The sequence below is a fragment of the Panthera pardus genome, unplaced genomic scaffold (genome assembly GCF_024362965.1).
Source record: "Panthera pardus isolate Hobbes unplaced genomic scaffold, ASM2436296v1 HiC_scaffold_13, whole genome shotgun sequence".
NCBI classification, from domain to species: Eukaryota; Metazoa; Chordata; class Mammalia; order Carnivora; family Felidae; genus Panthera; species Panthera pardus.
The window spans coordinates 94,372,969-94,390,676 of NW_026526688.1; the positions used below are offsets into that span (position 1 = coordinate 94,372,969).

At 33.6% G+C, this 17,708-nt stretch overlaps 1 long non-coding RNA gene across 1 annotated transcript in view; it reads left to right on the top strand.

The window, feature by feature from the left end:
* The first annotated feature begins 2,080 nt into the window (after window positions 1–2,080).
* Window positions 2,081–17,708, top strand: part of LOC109249262 (uncharacterized) — a 112,441-nt gene continuing 96,813 nt past the window's right edge. The window contains exons 1-2 of the long non-coding RNA XR_002072519.2: window positions 2,081–2,174; window positions 12,849–12,973. This is a non-coding gene — a long non-coding RNA (uncharacterized LOC109249262). The remainder of the gene's footprint in view (window positions 2,175–12,848; window positions 12,974–17,708) is intronic.

Sequence of the window (17,708 nt, forward strand, 5' to 3'; positions counted from 1 at the left end):
ACATGGACAGTTTCTGGGTAGAAGTATCTTTTGAGAGGTCACTACAATATTCATAATCAAGATTGTAACTCTGTTTATTTGAATAATATTTCTCAGGTTTTGATTTCAAAAATGTGCTTACTTTAAAAACATGAGTTATTTTTTCTTTCACTCTTTGGAACAGTTTAAATAACATTTACATGAACTGTTATTAAAGAGAATCCTTTTATGAAATGACTTATGCATTTTATTATTTTTTAAAGAATCTTTTGCACAATCTTTTCTATTCTTTTTTTTTTTTTTGCATAAATCTTACACAGGCCATTTCGTCTGCTAAATTTTTGTTAAATTACATTTTCTAGGAAATTTTCCAGTTTGGTCAAATTATTTGAATGTATATATACTGATTAAGCAAAATAGTTTATTTTAATATTTTATTTTTTTATTCTTTTCTGGTTGTCTATGTCTCTCTTATCCTTTCATATTTTATCTGGAAATAATTCTTATAAAATTTATTGGATAAACTATTTTATATGTTTTTTTTTTTCCCTCCAAAAGTTCTACCCATACTACCCTTTACAGCATGAAGGGCATATATATAGATCTTGATGACAATCACTATTCCAATAAAAGTCAGAATCTGAAGTGAGGGCACTAAAGGGTCTTCAAGCATAGCATTTACTGATTTTAGTCTTTTTTTTTTCAAAACAGTGGATATTGGGGTCCAAATGATTAGTATCACTTCGGAGACAGTATCAGTAATTCCTGAAAATTCTGGTTATTTCCCTTTCCACAACATTCATTCATCATGACAATGAACTGGAAGTCCTGTTGGAAGTGAGAGAAGAAAAACCTAAAATACATATTTCTTAGCTATGGTTTAGAGCAGCTTAGTTCTGAAAAATGAGAAACAAGTAACATTCTATTGTAGATAAAGAAAACGAGATGATCAACAGATCGACAGTGTTTTTTATGTTTTATTTGTTCACTTTTAATTATAAAAATCTAGTAAGACCTTAGTAAGTTACCAATATAATTCCGTACTTGAGACATCATGATGATCCCTACCAGTTAAGTCATTTTTTTATCACTTAGTCTCTGTAGACCTTTTGAGTATCATGCTCACCATGGCTCAGGTGTTTAAGAAAAGACGTTTGACTTCTGCTACTTGGAATCTAATTCTCTTAAATATGTGAATTTATAAAGGTGTGCCTAAATAATTTTTTAAATAAGGTGAACCAGTGATTTTATGTCCCTCATTTAAGGAAAATACTTCATGGTCTTTATACAGGATATTAAAATTAATATAATGAAGATATGATGTAAAATGGTATGTCCAACTTGCTTATTGCAACCACTTAATGGAAAAAGAAAATGGATTGTGTTTAAAATGAATTATTTACTAATGAACCACAGAATGCCAGTTATTTAGCCATTATAAATGAGACAGTGCTCCCTTATAAAATATATATCATCAGCAAACTAAATCCTAAATACACCCATTAAAGAGCAGTTATACAAGAAGTCAGATGTTCAAATAATCTATGTGAACCTTAATATTGCACTTCATTTAGATCAATAATCAGAAATATGGATTCAAATTTTAAGTACTGACACTGATATTAATATTTCTACCGAAATTGCCTTAAAATGTATACATGTTGCATAGCAGTAACCCAAAAGAGCAAATGTTATCCATAGAAATACTGCTACAATTAATTCAGGCAGCCACTAAAGCTAAAAAGGCTAAAGCTTTAATAATGGCATTTACTCATTGGAGGATAAAACTAGCCATAATTTTTCTTTACAAACTGAATTTTAGAAAACAAGAGTCTGAGTTCAAACCTGAATACTGTCACTTACTGTGTAACTTTGGGCATATTGGTTACGCTTCAGACACCTCACTTTTTTCATGTATAAAACAGGTATGTGTATGTTATTTATTTCATATTGTGTATGTGAGAATTAAATGAGTTAATACATGAAAGTAGTTACAACATTGCTTAGTGTATAATAAGCTCGCAATACATGTTACTTATTTTATTAGGCGGTAGTACCAATAAGAATAGTAGTAAGCTGCATCTATTGTTTTCACACCTTAGAATTTCTCTATGAACGGAAACATCTGTAATACCCGCAGTGAGAAAAATCCCACTAACAAATTCATGCCCTGAAGCTGAGTTTCTGCTAAACAGGTAGGCTACTCCGGTGAATCTGAGGAACTTATGAATCATTTCTTTTAAATTTAAAATATAATAGACCTGTCAAGCTGGACTGAAAAAGTTTACATTTCCTTTTCAAAATTTCAACTTCTCTCCAAGCAATAAACTCACTGGAAACAAACAAATTCTTCACAAATCTATTCAAGCTAAAAAGTGTGTTTGCGTATATAAGCGACACAGAAAGAAGAAGAGATAAAGATAGAGTGAGACGATAACCTAGAAAAAAACCAACAAAGAAAAAGAGACAAATAATATTCCCAAAATTAAATTCTTTGGAATATTTTAGCACGAGATGTATAACGTCTATGCTTATCTTCTTTAGGTTAGCATTAGCCCTCCTTCACTGTATTTACATAGTAGAAAAGATTTTATATAAATAAAATAAACATAAAACCATAAAACATCTTATGATTTTACTATCAAAACCTCATATGCTGAAAATATTATTCATTATTAGAAATTTTCATGTAATTACAAGCATGATACTCAAACTGATTTGCAGCAAATATTAAAAGAGATTAATGTGAGTTAAATTGTCCAGAAATAAAGGGAAAATTATGATCAAAGTTCATCAACCTGCCTGACACACAGCAGTTCAGTGATCCTTTGTTTGATCTACTTCATCATCATTTTTAAATACTTTTTAGGTTTGAGCATGTATACTCTACTCCCTGGGAAGTTCACTAAGAAGATATAAAGACACAAAATTCACCGTTTGTCTCTAACTATAATAGCACAATAACATCAAACAATTGCAAAAGCAAAAATCTTCATTGTCATTATATTCACTTTTTCTAACTTACTTTCCATTGACCACAGCTCTCTACACCCACTGAAATTCCCTTAGGTCAGACACTATTAATTTACCCCAAATTACTCTAACAGCAACCTGACTCTTCCCGTCCTAGTTATGAGTGTCAGAGAACTAGGAGTTTTTATTTGAATTCCTCCTGTTCACTCATCTTCCAAACATTACATCTTATAACAAGTTCCAGAAGAGGGAGGAGCATAAAATACTTGAAGAAATAATGGACAAAGTCTTACCCAAAAAAAGGTAATACAAAAAACAAACAAACAAACAAACAAACGAAGAAAAGGTCATAGAAAATGAAATAGCAGATTAACAATGGGGAAAATCAATGGCATCAAATCTTTAGAAAGATCTAAAATTGCTAAACATTTGGAGCACCTGGATGGCTTGGTCAGTTAAGCATCAGACTCTCCATTTTGGGTCAGGTCATGATCTCACGGTTTCATGAGTTCGAGCCCCACGTTGGGCTCTGCACCGACAGTGCAGAACCTGCTGGGGATTCTCCCTCTCTGCCTCTACCCTGTTCATGCTGTCTCTCTCTCTCTCTCTCTCAAAAATAAATAAACTTAAAATTGCTAAATATCTGGATAAATTAATGAAGATAAAAGGGAGACAACAAATATTATCAAAATTAGAAATGAAAGAGGGGACATAACTGCTGATTCTGTATATGTTATGAAATTAATATGGGAATATGCAGAACAATGTTATACTAATAAATAGAACAACCTGATGACAAATATAAATTACTCAGTAGATGGAAATTATAAAAATTGACAAAAAAGAATAAAAATCTGTATTACTTCATTTATTAGAAAAATGATACTTGTAATTGAAATTTTTCTCACAAAGGAAATTCTAGCCCCACATGTGTTTACTGGTTAGCTCTATCAACATTTAAGAAAGAAGATTGTATTAATCCTATAAAACTCTTTCAAAATTCAGAATAGAAACGAATACTTGTCAACTCATTCTGTGAAACCATTATTACTTTGATTCCAAAACCAGATTCAGACATCTGAAGCAAAAAATTTACATACCAATATACTTCCTGAACACAGACACAAGTAGAGATAAAATTTGTATCTAGCTATCTCCCCATTCTGTTAAAGATCATGAAATTCAAATTTGTAATGAACGTTTGTGTTTATACCAAATGACTTCTTGTTGATTCCAGAGACTGGGGGAGTTTTCAGGCCCTGAGACCTCAACCACCAGCAGGTGCCAGGTGCCACAAGAAAGAATTTAAGGCCAACTCAGGGTAAAGAGTAGTAGAAGAAGCTTTGTTGGAAAGCAAAAATGCAAAAGTACACACTCGGGAGAAGGGAGGGGTGCAGACACTCTGGGAATCTGAGTTGCCCAGGGTAGATATGGGATTCTGATTCTTCTAGTCAGTTATAATCAAGCGGTAAAATGTTTATGTAGGGATTTGGAAATAAGCGGGGACTTCCAAGAACTCTGTATATTACTACATATGCTCTATGACAGTCACTATGCGCCAGCGCATCTCTTTTTCTCTTGAGGGTAGATCTACTGGGAGTGCTGTAGCGCCCCCTACCAAGTGGAGAGATAGTATTGCGCATGCTTGTAGCAGTTGGGCAACCTTGTAAGTTCTGGCAATAAGCATTCTGTTATTCAACAGATGTCAGGTTAGTTCTTTGCTCCTTGGCCTTCATCCTCCAGTTACCCAACATTTCCCTATTCTAACACTCATTCTGAAGTTTTATATGTATATTCCTTTTTTAGTGATTATATTTAGAGATTATATTTTATTTATTTTTTTTTGCCTCATAATTATTTATTTAAAATTCTCTAAATTGTATTGACTTTATCATGAATTGAACTATGTCTTTTATGTTATCAGTTACATATCCCCAAAAGAGTCTCTCATTTCTAAATATGAATGAGTAATTGATGATTTTTAGTTACGGGTTGCTTTTTGAGCCTGATGTTACTAGAACTGAATGGTGGTATTAAACTATTTTCTAAGAAAAGAATTCCTAATATTATTTTGCAATTCATATCAAAATATTTCAATATTTAAATGAATAATAAAACATTTAAAAACCAGTTTATGGATAAAAGTCACTTGATATTAGTAACAATAATATCAAGTTATCTAATTACAAATATTGAATAGATGTCAGACTTACCCAGAAGAAAAACCCAATACAGATAGCATGCATTTGGTATATTTATTTCCTCTGAGAAGTAGGAAAAAAAATCCCAATAAAATCATTTTTTGTTATATCTGTGTGCTGATAAACCATGTGTAAGAATGAAGCTATAGGGACAAATATATAGGGACCGATGCAATTTTAATTTTCTGAACTTTGAACGTTTGGACTGTCCTATTAAGGACTTAGTTCGAATGTATTTTCTAGAATAATAAATATAAGCATAATGAGCAAAACTTTCTACCTTGAACAACTCTTAACAACACCTTGGCAACATTGTAAACTTCCAACATATGGTTCATTTACATGAAAAGCATCTTGGCAGAAAGTTTTTAAATATCTAAGCCTCAAAGATGATGAAAAGACAAACATCCTAGCCCACGAGGTGATTAATACCATTGTAGACAACCATGATTGATTGCCCAGAACACGTTCTTCTGTCAAATTTCTCCTGGTAAAAACTCAGCGTAAATGAAACTCTTTTTTAGCTGTTTTGAATATTTTAACAGCTTCATTTCCTTAGGTAAAATGATTAGTGCATTATAATTAGCATATATCCTTGGGTTGACTATCATGAAAATAAAGTTAGTGCACACTTGCAGAATGTAAATTACTATAATTTAATCCTATTTTGTTTCTTTTATTTAGTACTTTACAGATGTATTCTTATGTTGAAAAGTAGAAGACAATGTAAACGCTAGCAAATGCACAGATTCACCCATTTTTTTAATATAATTTTTTTTGTGAAATTGGCTTACATACAACACCCAGTGCTCATCCCAACAAGTGCCCTACTCAATGCCCATCACCACTTTCCCCTCTCACCCAATCCCCATCAACCCACAGTTTGTTCTCTGTATTTAAGAGTCTCTTACGGTTTTTCTCCCTCTCTGTTTGAAACTATTTTTTTTCCTTCCCTTCCCTTCTCTTCCCCCATGGTCTTCTGTTAAGTTTCTCAAGATCCACACATGAGTGAAAACATATGATATCTGTTTTTCTCTGACTGACTCATTTCACTTAGCATAATACCTTCCAGTTCCATCCAGGTTGCTGCAAATGACCAGATTTCATTCTTTCTCATTGCCAAATAGTATTCCCTTGTATATATAAACCACATCTTTTTTATCCATTCATCAGTTGATGGACATTTGGGTGCTTTCCATAATTTGGCTATTGTTGAAAGTGCTGCTATAAACATAGGGGTACATGTGCCCCTGTGCATCAGCACTCCTGTATCCCTTGGGTAAATTCTTAGCAGTGCTATTGCTGGGTCATAGGGTAGTTCTGTTTTTAGTATTTTGAGGAACCTCCACACCATTATCCAGAGCGGTTGCACCAGTTTGCATTCCCACCAACAGTGCAAGAGGGTTCCTGTTTCTCCACATCCTCGCCAACATCTATAGTCTCCTGATTTGTTCATTTTAGCCACTCTGACCAGTGTGAGGTGGAATCTCACTGTGGCTTTGATTTATATTTCCCTAATGATGAGTAACGTTGAGCATTGTTTCATGTGTCTATTGGCCATCTGGATGTGTTCTTTGGAAAAGTGTCTATTCATGTCTTATACCCATTTCTTCACTGGATTACTTGTTTTTTGGGTGTGGAGTTTGGTAAATTCTTTATAGATTTTGGATACTAGCCCTTTATCCGATATGTCGTTTGCAAGTATCTTTTCCAATTCCGGCAGTTACCTTTTAGTTTTGTTGATTGTTTCCTTTGCAGGGCAGAAGATTTATCTTGATGAGGTCCCAACAGTTCGTTTTTGCTTTTAATTCCCTTGCCTTTAGAGATGTGTCAAGAAAGAAATTGTTGCGACTGAGGTCAAAGTGTATTTTTCTTGCTTTCTCCTCTAGGGTTTTGATGGTTTCCCTTCTCACATTTATGTCTTTCATCCATGTTGAGTTTATTTTTTGTGTATGGTGTAAGACAGTGGTCTAGTTTCATTTTTCTACATGTTGCTGTCCAGTTCTTCCAGCACCCTTTGCTAAACAGACTATCTTTTTTCCAATGGATACTCTTTCCTGCTTTGTCAAAAATTAGTTGGCCATACATTTGTGGGTCCAATTCTGGGTTCTCTATTCTATTCCATTGATCTTGGTGTCTGTTTTTGTGCCAATACCATACTGTCTTGAAGATTAAAGCTTTGTAGTAGAGGCTAAAGTCTGGGATTGTGATGACTCCCACTTTGATTTTCTTCTTCAGTCATACTTTGGCTATTCAGGGTCTTTTGTGGTTCCATACAAATTTTAGGATTATTTGTTCTAGCTTTGAGAAGAAGGCCAGTGCAATTTTTATTGGGATTGCATTGAATGTGTAGATTTCTTTGGGTAGTATGGACATTTTAACAATATTTATTCTTCCTATCCATGAGCATGGAATGTTTTTTTCATTTCTTTTTGTTGTCTTCAATTTCCTTCATAAGTTTTCTATATTTTTCGGCATACAGATTGTTTACGTCTTTGGTTAGGTTTATTCCTAGGTATTTTCTTGTTCTTGGTGCAATTGTAAATGGGATCAGTTTCTTTATTTCTCTTTCTGTTGCTTAATTATTGGTGTATAAAAATGCAATGGATTTCTGTACATTAATTTTGTACCCTGTGACTTCGCCGAATTCATGAATCAGTTCTAGCAGTGTTTTGGTGGAGTCTTTTGGGTTTTCCACATATAGTATCATGTCGTCTGCAAAAAGTAAAAGTTTGACTTCTTCTTTGCCAATTTTGATGCCTTTTATTTCATTCTGTTTTCTGATTGCTGATGCTAGGATTTCCAACACTATGTTAAACAATAGTGGTGAGAGTGGACATCCTTGTCAAGTTCCTGATCTCAGGGGGGAAAATCTCAGTTTTTCCCCATTGAGGATGATATTAGCTGTGGGCTTTTCAAATATGGCTTTTATAATGTTTAAGTATGTCCCTTGTCTCCCAACATTCTTGAGGGTTTTTATTAAGAAAGGATGCTGTATTGTGTCAAATGTTTTTTCTGCATCTATTGACAGGATCACATGGCTCTTATCCTTTTATTAATGTGATGTACCACACTGATAGGTTTGCAAATATTGAACCAGCCCTGAAGCCCAGGAATGAATCCCACTTTATCATAGTGAATAATTCTTTGTATATGTTTTTAAATTTCATTTGCTAGTGTATCTTGTTGAGAATTTTTGCATCCATGTTCATAGGGATATTGGCCTGTAGTTCTCCTTTTCTGTAGGGTCTCTGTCTGGTTTCGGAATCAAAGTAATGCTGCCTTCATAGAATGAATCTGGAAGTTTTCCTTCCATTTCTATTTTTTTGGAACACCTTGAGGAGAGGCATTAACACTGCTTTAAATGTTTGGTAGAATTCCCCAGAGAAGCCATCTGGTCCAGGACTCTTGTTTGTTAGGAGATTATTGAAAACTGATTCAATTTCTTTACTAGTTATGGGTGTGTTCAAATTTTTATTTCTTCCCATTTGAGTTTTGGTAGTGTATGGGTGTTTAGGAATTTGTCCATTTCTTCCAGGTTGTTCAATTTGTTGGCATATAATTTTTCATAGTATTCCCTGATAATTGCTTGCATTTCTGCAGGATTGGTTGTAATAAATCCATTTTCATTCATGATTTTATTGACTTGGCTCCTCTCTCTTTTCTTTTTGAGAAGCCTGGCTAGAGGTTTATCAATTTTGTTTATTTTTTCAAAAAACCAACTCTTGGTTCTGTTTTTTTGGATTCTATATTGTTTATTCCTGCTTTATTATTTCTCTTCTTCTGCTGGATTTGGGGTTTCTTTGCTGTTCTTCATCTAGTTCCTTTAGGTGTGCTGTTAGATTTTGTATTTGGGATTTTTCTTGTTTCTTGAGATAAGCCTGGATGGCAATGCATTTTCCTCTTAGGACTGCCTTTACTGCATCTCAAAGGGTTTGGATTGTTGTGTTTTCATTTTCATTTGTTTCCATATGTTTTTTAATATCTTCTTTAATTGCCTATCTATCTTTGAATTCTTTAATAGGATGTTCTTTAACCTCCATGCATTTGGAGGTTTTCCAAACATTTTTCTGTGATGATTTCAAGTTTCATAGCATTGTGATCTGAAAGTGTACATGGTATAATCTCAGTTCTTTTATATTTATTGAGGGATGTTTTGTGACCCAGTGTGTGATCTATCTTGGAGAATGTTCCATGTGCACTCAAGAAGAAAGTATATTCTGTTGCTTTGGCATGCAGAGTTCTATATATATTTGTCAAGTCCATCTGATCCAATGTATCATTCAGGGCCCTTGTTTCTTTATTAATTTTCTGTCTAGATGATCTTTCCATTGTTGTAAGTGGAGTATTAAAGTCCCCTGCAATTACCACATTCTTGCCAATAAGATTGCTTATGTTTGTGATTGATTGTGTTATATATTTGGGTGCTCCTGAATTCGATGCATAGACATTTATAATTTGCTCTTCTTGATGGATAGACCTCGTAATTATTACATAATGTCCTTCTTCATCTCTTGTTACAGTCTTTAGTTTAAAATCTAGTTTTTCTGATATAAGTATGGCACAGATTCACCCATAAAAATCTTAAAAAATCTATGTGTTCTAACTAAAATATTTCTCAATCCTGGTTAGAAATTACTAAGTACCATTGACAAATAAATTCCTGATATCTGTATGACGTAGTAATTTAATTTTCAGCATATTTTAATTTTCTGAACATTAATTATGTATTTATGTATGGCATTGAATATATCACATCTTTCAGTTATATCTGTAAAACTACATTTGTTTCAATTTTATAATGCTAAAAACAATTATTTTATTATATCTGCTAACAATATTTTCTGGTTTTTTTTCAAAAATAATTCAAATAGCTCTCAAATTATCTATCTTGTCCTTAGTATCAATCTATGCCTGTATTTATATCTATTTATCTCAAACACATGAAGACTAATATCTAAACGTCTAAAAATGGATTTATTTAATCTTTAAAAGATTAAAAAGATAAAAAAAATGTATATGAATATACATTCTGCCAGTGGAAACCACCCCACATATAATATAACTTCTCCATGTAAAATGTTATACTAGAAGATGAAGAGAGAATGAATATTAAATCAGTTTTGCATCCTTTTTCCTCTAACATACTGGTGGTAACAATAGTCACGTAAACAGATAAAATAATATGTCATGACTTGCATGGCTTTGGGTAAGAGATAAGCCACTGTAACAACAACGGCAACAACAACAAAAAAACAAATACACAAGCTTAAACCAGATTCATCTACTTATTTCTTATAACATTTCAGAGACAAGCAATCAAAGAAGATAAAGAAGTTGTGTTTTCTTCAGTGTATGGCTTTCATCTCTGATTCCCAGTTGGCTATTCTGGTTGCCGTGATTTGCAATTTCAGGGTTTGTAGAAAATAACAAATAAGCAGAACAAGAATAATATATAAATATTTAGTTGTGACTCAAGTTCACAGATTAGCCCAAAATCCACTTAAAATTTCCTTGTAAATCTTATGTCAAGTAAAAACTGTTCATTTGTACAGTGGAACTCCAAGAAACCCAACCAAAGTGAACTTTGGGAAGCTTAAAACCTGAGTAAATTTGCTGCTACACAATACAGGTGTACAGTGGATAGATTTCAAGGTCTTCCAAAATAGAAGGACTTCTATGAACAAACCAGACTTTCCTGAAATCCCAGAAGCTCTATATTGTGTGTGGAAGAACCATACGACTGGAGTAAAGACAAAAATGACATTCACCTGCCCGAAGCAATCTAAAGCCAAAGTAGATGATGTCAAACTGATGGGCCTATAATCTCTCTCTGCCTTCCAGAAAAAACAAACAAGCAAACTTAATTGTCTGTGGAAAATATAACATTATCCAGATTCAACACAAATTTCATATGTGCAAATTCAATAAAACTTATGAGGCATATTAAAATACACGGCCAAATTAATAAAAAATAAAAGTTAAACAGAAAATAGAAACATAACTAAAATTGGCTCAGATATTAGTGTAATTAGGCATATCCTTTAAAATGACTATAACAATATGATCAAAAAACGGAGAAAATGACAACTTTTATTTCAATAGACCAGTTATATTTATATCTATTGTTATATCAGGCTTTTTAGTGTTAATTATGTAATTATATTTATTTAATTTTATAATATTGCACATGTAATAAATAATTTTAGTTTCATTTCTATACACAAATGGATTCAGTGTCCATCAAAAAGAGTTTTCAATACCTAGTTACACATCTCCTGAATTATTTCTTTTTATTCACTATGCATTTGGTTGTATTTTAAAGCCACGCATATTTTTAAAGAAAGTTTCATGTTTGTTAAATCCCCTGAATCATTTTAAGAATGGATAATCATTATGTTTTCTTAACATGAGAAGAAAAGTTTCATCCAACTTAACTCACAGCTAGAGCAAATCTTGGGCATTAGGAACTAGTCAGAATGCTGTCTAAAGAATGGCCAAAGACCAGTGTGTCTGAACAAAGTTTGTGAACATTTAGTGCATGCTATAAGTGTATTTCATGGATTGTAATCCAGGTGGACATGGAGGTGGATTAAAAGAGCTATGTATACATGTGTATAATAATTTTGCAGTTACCAGTTCTATATGGGGGACTGAATGTCAGTCAGTAAGGAAATGCTTCCACACTGTCTTGAATAAAACTGTCTTAGGCCATATTTTTGTTTATATTGCTTGGTTTACAGTTTTAATAGCTTTTATTTTCAACACTGTCAATAAATTTTACATTGTAAATGACATTAATTAAAATCAATTTCCAATAAAAAAGAGCGGTACATAACTAGGCGTATGGTGTCCTTATCCTTCCCACTGAATTTGAATTAAATAGAAAAGTAAAATCTTTTATTTCATAAAAGATAATAAAAATTTTTAAGTCAGTTGTCAAAGATATAGAAAAGTCAACATTTCTGTCTGTCTTTGTCTGTCATTATGCTTGCAAGGTATGAGACGGGAGAAAGAAATGATCTATAATAATGACAGAGCATGTAGTCTTAACTTTCAGTACATACATAAAATTCCATTTAATAATCATCATTTAAGAAGAATATGTGGACACTAATACTTTCATGGGATTAGTGCTCATTGTTTCATCAGATTCAGGAATAGTTATAACTCCCAAATGTTTAAAACATCTCTCTCTAGAATTCCATTTGTGTAATAGGAGGATATATTAACTTAGGCCTCTTCTGAAACAAAGCTAGTGCAACATGTTTGCATCAGAAATACAGTTGGGACAGAGGTGGAATGCATACAAGAGTGATTCTGAAATGTGCTGAACTTTCTACAAATTCAGATATATAGTTATGAGCAGATAAGGCCTCTAACAGGAAGCCAGATATAACTGTGTTGTGCTTTTCTAGTCCTTGCTTAATGGATCACTGAATGTGACAACGGGGTGCCCAGTGCAGTGCTAATTGGATGTGATGTTCTCAGTGGTGCATTGACATTTTTGGGAAAAGGTGTCTAATAAAGGTGTCTGTCTTAGACTTGGGACACACTGCTCAGAAAGACACATGATTTCGGAGTCTGTTCTTTTCTAACATAATAAATGTTTGATTTGCATTTTGTGTGTGTATGTTAGGCACCCAGGATTGTTTGATAAACTTTTTTCTTCTGCTTTTCTATTTTTTCCTGTAGTTTATTTAATGCTTTTATTAAAACCAAAACAGAAATTAGGACAAGGACATCTCCTCTGCCAATTCCTTTTGGAAAAAAATTATTATCCTTTAAATTGCTTCTAGAAGGCCTGACTGAACAGGGAGGTAAGTTCATGAATGACTGATTAATGTGGAAGCTGGTACTCTGGAGAACATATTGTAATACCAAGCAGATCGGAAAATGTGTGCTGAATTATTGTTATGGTAATTACCCTCCACTGAATTTATCTTGGTGTTAAAAAGTAATAATAAAAATCTTGAATAGGTAGAATAATTACAGTTAACTGCTGTAATTAATAAATTAATTTTAGAAAATGATTCATATCAGGAATGAATTATAATGACTGAAATTTAAAACCTCTGTGCTTACACTGTCTACCAAAGTTTTAACAAATTGTGTTTAAATTATTATTAAGAAGAATATTTTTCTGGCTTAACTTTCTATGTATCTTAGTTTTGATTCTTCTGTCTACCCAATTTTAATGTGTAATCAATGTCTTCATATTATAAGGATGTGCGAACCAAATACACTTTTAGGAACAGTTACCTTCATTCAAGGGATAATTGTGATTTACTATATGTCCCCAGACATATATATGTCAATGAAAACACATGCACACACAAAACTGCTTCCATAGATGGATTTGATTGCTTATCACTAAGGCTTATAAAAACTTCATGAAAAATGTTCTAACTATAGTTTAATACTAATCTGTATTCTTATTATCCCAAATTCTATGATGATATTGGACAAAATTCTTAAACTAAGAAGGCATTATAGTCAATGGCTTTTGAGTCAAAAATTTATTTAAGAATATTTTTATAACTTTTATGTAAATTGACTTAAACATTCATTTGTACATATTTCTTTTTTTTAATTTTTGTAATGTTTATTTTATTTTTGAGAGAAAGAGAGCACAAGCAGGGCAGGGGCAGAGAGAGAGACACACACAGAATCCAAAGCAGGGTCCAGGCTGTGAGTTGTCAACACAGAGCCCAAACTGGGCTCAAACTCATGAACTGCAAGATAATGACCTGAGCCAAAGTTGGACGCTTAACCAACTGAGCCACCCAGGTGCCCCTGTACATATATCTTAAAATTTCACTAAGTTCTATGGGAATTTTAGTTGGACAACTACTAAGAAGGCCATGAGATACAATAGATGCTGCACTGATGAGGAAAGAGAAGGTTTCTGTTCTGCATCTACCATTTCATTTCTCAATCATCATTGTGCTTCTATAAAATCTATCAAAATACATTTGCATAAATTTTTGTTATGTTATAATTAAAACAAATATAATAATTTGGAACAGATATTTTATTTTTTTATGTTTATTTATTTTTTTGAAAGAGAGAGAGAGAGTGTGCACGCACAAGTGGGGGAGGGGCAGAGAGAAGGAGAGACAGAATCCCAAGCAGGCTCCGTGCCATAAACCCAGAGCTCAATGCAGGGCTTGAACTTGCAAACCACCAGATCATGACCTGAGCTGAGATCAAGGGTTGGATGTTTAACCCACTGAGCCACAAAGGGGCCCCGGAAACAGATATTTTAAAAATATTAAAGTGTATTAAAATTTTAAGCAACATTATATTATTATAATCACACATTTCTAAATTTAACATGGGAAACAGATACCACCTCAAAAACAGTGGAAAGAGCATATACTGAAGAAACTCCAAGTACTGTTTCAGTGAAATTTTAATGCAGTAAATAATGATCCCATTATTTATTTCCATGGCCAGAGTGTCTGGATTATCAACACAACTTTTCTCCCTTCTACCCCTCCTCTGTTTTTTTCCCCTTTTGTTGTATTTGTTCTTCCATTCACTTTATTTTTTCTTGCCCATTACAATTCCAACACTATAGTGTGTTCTGTTGTTCACTGCAGGGATCTGACAAGTTTATGTATCTGGGAATAACGAATGCTGAACTGAAAATGGAACTATGCTAAATACCAGTTTAATTTTCATTTAAAACCATGCCCTTCCCCTAGCCTTTAAGAAAGACAAGTCTCTCTCTTTTCTTGATGATGTATTTTTAAAATTAGACTTGAAAATGAAAGTAAAATTAGAAAAAAGCTTACAGTGAAGAGTATCAAACGAAAAACTAACAACCATATAATTAGTGAGTGGACCTTAATTTAACACAGCTTCAGGTATTTTATTTACTTACATTCATTCCTAAAAATGGATGGGTACTACATATCCAGAGTATTAAAGGAAGGTAGAGAAAGTGAAATGAGCCCTATTTAAGAAGATTTCAGTTGATATTAACCTAATTGTTTATTTCATAACAGTCGTGAATTAATGTAACCCTATTCTTGGTTTTCACTCTCTTGTGTACATAATGTATAGTGGCACTACATACTAAATATAGACAGATTTAGGCACCTACGTCTGCGATAGAGGCATAGAGACTAACTATCCTCACTGCTAAATTCAAGAGCGTGCACTATTCGCTCTTTGTTTTATTGAAGATATTGCTGGACAAATAGCCAACCTTTCTAGCTTTTGTTTATACTGAGTAAATGCCTAAGATTCTGGATTCACACTAAAGCAAATGCTGACAGTGGTGAGTCAACTTCACATCATATTTCTCCAGGGCTAATTTTACTGTTGGTGCTTTTCCTTTCTGAACATAAAAGGTTTATCATCATCAAAACATACTTTTCTGATTCATGCTAAACTTGTCAACTGTCATATACCTGAGTTTATAATAGCTATTTTATCCAAAGACACTTGGAAAATTATTTTTTTGCATTTCATATTTCCTGTCTTCTACTTTTAACTGATCTTTTTGCCCCAAAATTCAAATAAGTTACTGTGTATTCCATTTGGGAGTCCAGAAAAGTTGAACATCATATTTTTAAAGATACTTTATATAGACAAATTTGTCAAATAACATTAAAATAGAGAGGGTCATTTATAGTGAGCCTACTGCTTGACAATTGACAAAATTTCCTGATTTGTCTAGTGGCTTTAAATAGAAGATGCTACCTTTCTGAGTGCATACACACCCAAACAAATGAAGGCACCTGGGAAGACAGAGTAGTGTAGTTATAATTGTAAGCAATCTAGAAAATTATCAGTCTGACATTATTCTCCTTCCATTCCAGAATGTACTATATTTGAAAATAGAATCTTGAGACATACTTTGTCTGTTTGCCAATGAAAGATTTATGCAATTTGATCATTTCAGCTTCCATGCCCAGTAATAGGAGTGTGTGTTGTGGGGGGGGGCAATACTCTCCGTCTTTGTTTAATTTTGTCATAACAGAATTTTGTCTTGTCCTCCTACTTATAATCTCAACTCCTCCTTCAAAAAAAGTGGGATGTACGATATGACAGTTTAAATTCAGAGAAAAGGCCTGGGACATGTTCACTTGGAAAGGGGGAACTATGTATTAAAAAAGACAATGTGTCTGCCCTTTGTTCTGTCTTTCAGTTTCTCTTATCTACTTTTGGGGACTGGTTGACCACAGTACCTCTCTGGCAGTCTCTTGCAGTTTCTTCTCCTATGTGACTAGCTAGACAGTGATAAAATCCTCAGAAATTTTGTTGTAATGGAAACACAAATAATACTTGCTTCCGTTAAAAAAAATTAACCAAATAATTTATTAGCTTAGATAACCAAAAAGTAGTGGCTTCAGATACAGCAAGTCCAAAGTTCCAGTGATGTTCTAAGGGGTCTGTCACTGATACATTTCCTCTTTGTTTCCTAGATTGCCACTCTCAGTTTGGTTGACTAATCCATCAAAAAGAGAAAGATTTTTCTAAAAAATGTGGTAAAAGGTCTCTAGTGAAATGCTGGTCTAACTTTCATCCATTCCTAAAACACTTAGATTGGGTGTTGGGCTACTGTGGTTGACCATGCCTAGATGTGATGTTCACCAGTTCTAGAGGTCATACAGAGCAGCCTTGGCCATATCCAATATGGTAACTAGTACAAATAAATGATTAGTGAAGCATCCAATTGTATCATTTAATTATTTCTGTGTAATAAAGCATTTGAACACTTAGTATCATAAAAAGCAAGTGTTTGTCATTATTTACAAAGCTATGGATATTTAGGATGATTATACTAATATAAGCTGGATTCAGCTGACCTTAACTATGCTTATTCTTATGTCTGCACTTATCTGTTAGATTGATTGGGTCTGAGTCATGTAAAATGGCCTTGGGTGTTAGGACGTGGCTCTGCTCGATGTTGTATCTTATCTTCCAGCAGTCTGAATTTGTTCTCATGGCAGAAGCTGGTGTTTAAAGTTTGAGAGTGGGACACACACGAGACTCTTGATATCTAGGTTTAGAACTGGCTTGTCAGATCTATTGCATTCTATTGGCCAGGCCTGCCTAGATTCAAGATTGGAGAAATACACTTTGCCTTTTGATGGGAGGAGCTGCGAAGTCACAGTGTAAAAGTTGGATGGTGGAATTGCTGGAAAAATGGGAATGTTAGAGCAATTAATCTTAATATCAATAAAGGGAAAAAAGTAATGCTTGGTAGGCAAAATAAGTTTAAAAGTATCTATATTGGGGCATCTGGGTGGCTCAGTTAATCATCTGACTCTTAATTTTGGCTCAGATCATGATCTCATGGTTTCATTTATGAGTTTGAGCCCCACATGGAGCTCTCTGCTGTCAGCTCAGAGCCTGCTTCAGATCCTCTGACTCCCTTTCTCTCTGCCCCTCCCCCACTGCACTGCGCTAATGACATGGAAACTGCTTGGGAGTCTGTCTCTCCTTCTGTCTACCCCTCCCCCACTTGTGTGTGCATACTGGTTCGCTCTCAAAATCAATAAATAAACTTAAAAAAAAGATTCTTAATTTAGAAAAATA